A 3,170-nucleotide genomic window follows, 5' to 3' on the forward strand; every position below is an offset into this window, starting at 1 on the left:
TGGCTATAATCTTAATCAGTTTCTTGATCTGTTTACCTCTGATTGTAAGCGAAATGATCGTTTGATTGTACAGTTATTTCATAAAATTTTTCTTCATTGTAAACATAAACTCGTAAATTCTCATGTTGTATGCCATCATGTTCAAACGTGTACTCTTTTAAAAAAATAAAATAACTATTTCATGTAATATCTTTTTTAAATAAACGTTTTTGAACTTGTAAATATTGTCTTGTTTCTTACTCCTACCCCTTCACCCTCATTTACATTAGATACATTTTCCCGCGTATTATAGACTCAGATAATGTACATTAAATACACTAAATATAGAAAGAATTTTTTTTTAAAAAGCAATGCTCGAAGACGACGCGCCGCAATGTGTTCGTTCCTGTTTTACCTCTCCCCCAAAATTCTTCCAAACAAAAGCAAGTCTCTCTCTAGACCTACAAATTTTCCGTATAAGATTTTCTTTATCAGACATTCACCGAATCGCCTACACGTCAGAGACGTTGCCCCCCGTGACAACAAAAGCGACCGTCATAAGATTAGACCGGTATTCATCCCCCCACCCCCCCTCTGTTCGTACTCTAGCCGCGCGACAAAGAATGCTGAAGTCCAAATCCCCACTCACCATTTTTCAAACCTCTATTTCGTCTAAGACCCTCTACCCCCCACCCTCTCCAATCACCTTTTGGGTAAGTATAGGGCGAATCAATCAAATCTTGGGTGAGTATAGGGCTAACCAATCAAATCTTTGGTGAGTATAGGGCGAGCCAATCAGAACGCGCCATTTCGGCTGACTGACACGTCTAGGCCACGCCCATGGCGCCAGAGGGAGACGTGGAGGGGGTTTGTTGTGACGCCCCATGGCTACCCATATACTACTTCTACTGGACTCTTATTCTTGAAAAGAAACATATACGAATAACTAGGGAAATACTATAATACACGTTACATATACTATAGTATTTAGTTATTCGTTTCTTTTTAAAAATAGGGGCTCTGGTCAAATACCAGTCTTTTTTCTATTCCTAAAAAAAATTTGGCATCTAGAGAACAAATTTTGTGCGTTGCCGGCCTCAATTCGTGTGTATTTAACTAGAATAACTCCGAAGTTCACTTCTGAGAGACCTATCACAGTTGACCTATCGTGTGTACAGAGTGTACATTTTTGTAACTAAAAAAATGTTTATTTTTTTTTTATTTTCAACTAATTCTCATTTGTATTGTGGGAATAATTCGTGAATGATTAAAAAAAGAATTTAATCCTAGAACAATATATTTAACCCTTAATAAACACTATAGTTTTTGGCACTGTTGTGTTAAATGTTGTCTGTAGTATTATAAATATATTATGTTGTCTGTAAATGTTATAAAAACATTTTCCTAATAAATTATAAGTTTTTTAAATACAATAGCAATAATAAAATGCATTGCTTAAAACGTAAATGCAATGTATCTTCAATTTATATAGTCATTCATGGATATATTAAAAAAACCACCATTTTTTTATTATTAAATAACTAAATTTTTTGGACAGCCGCGACACTTGAACTATTTTTCGTTTGTAGTTTAGAATGCCAACTTAAAGATATTGAAACATATTTTTCCTTTAAACATCTTTGTTTCAGAGTTTTACATTTTTGTACGAAAAACTGCATTTTTATCATTTTGTTAATTATATTTATAGTTATAATAATTTATAAGTGTTAACAATTTATAGTTATAATTATTTATATACAATTTGTTATAAATATACAACTTTACAAATACTTTTTAAAGATGTCAAAATATACGTAAAAATTGCTTAATAATTTTTATATACTTGTAAAAGTGATGAAAATTAATTTTGGACACGAGAGACCTACCTACTATATTTCTAATATGATATTTATTTATATAGACGAATTGCTCGAAGAAAAATTCACCTCGCAACATTACATTGATGTAGCATAATCAAATTCAGAGGAAAATTTGCAATGTGATATTGAATTCTATTTGACCGCATTATGCATACGAAGTTAAGGTCACAGGAAATCGTTAGTAGAGTAAAATAAAAATCACATCTGATTTAATCAAATTACGGACGGAATTTTATTTTCATGCGTATATTTTGTTATTTGAGAAGAGGTATGATTTATTTATCATTTTTGGAATTTGAATTTTGGCTTTAAATTTTTAATACTTAAAAAGATATGTTTTTTTATTTTTATATTTATATAAAGGACGCATATTATTGGAAATTAATAATAATTACATATTAATTTTTGTTACGTAATGGAGCAAACATTTTGTCTCACATAAGTAGAAAATTAATTATATTATATTAAATTAAAATGTGGCATAAAAATGATACATTCATTATAAAATGGAAAAATATTTTATAAAATAAGAGAGAGAGAGAGAGAGAGAGAGAGAGAGAGAGAGAGAGAGAGAGAGAAAGTAGGTTTATTGATTCATATTGAATAAAAATTCCGATAAGAAACAGATCTCTCTCTTGGGAAATATTTTATGGATTGTAGTAATTTCTTTTTCTTGTTTTTAAAAACTATGTCCTTTCATTGAAATACATCGCCTGTACAGAAAATATTTGCAGAGTCTCTTTTTCAAAATACAAGTATAATATTTTCATTTAAAAATGTATTCTTATTTGTTGTTTTTCCTAACTATATCCAAAACATTTGCAAACGTATGTAATTGCCATTATAATTAAAATATATAAGTAAATCATTGCAAATGTAGCATCAATCAATTTTTTGACGAGTAATAAAAGAAATTAATTATTTTTTTCTCTTTTTCTTCAAAATATATTTTAATAAATTCTTAGATACAGTAGAAGCAATAATAAAAATATTTAAAAGTTAACAAGACTTGCCACGTGCTCTCGCCTCCGTTGCTTTCTTCGCTCGTCAAAAGAAAAATTCGAGCAGATGCGATCTTTTCCTCGACTTTTACCTTTGACTCACGATGCAGTTTTTATGAAACAACTATAATATCGATATTGCCTCGATCTATATCGCAGAATATGGTTCTTTCTTAAACACGTCTAGTCTGTAGTGCGTGCATTATTTAGAAAACAAAACGAATGTAAAAGTTTAAAAATGATACATACTAAAAGGTAATTTAAAAAACATTTTGATCACGCGAATCGTATTTTTAACAAAAATGACTTT

The sequence above is a fragment of the Trachymyrmex septentrionalis genome, unplaced genomic scaffold (assembly GCF_001594115.1).
Source record: "Trachymyrmex septentrionalis isolate Tsep2-gDNA-1 unplaced genomic scaffold, Tsep1.0 scaffold32, whole genome shotgun sequence".
Lineage (NCBI taxonomy): Eukaryota > Metazoa > Arthropoda > Insecta > Hymenoptera > Formicidae > Trachymyrmex > Trachymyrmex septentrionalis.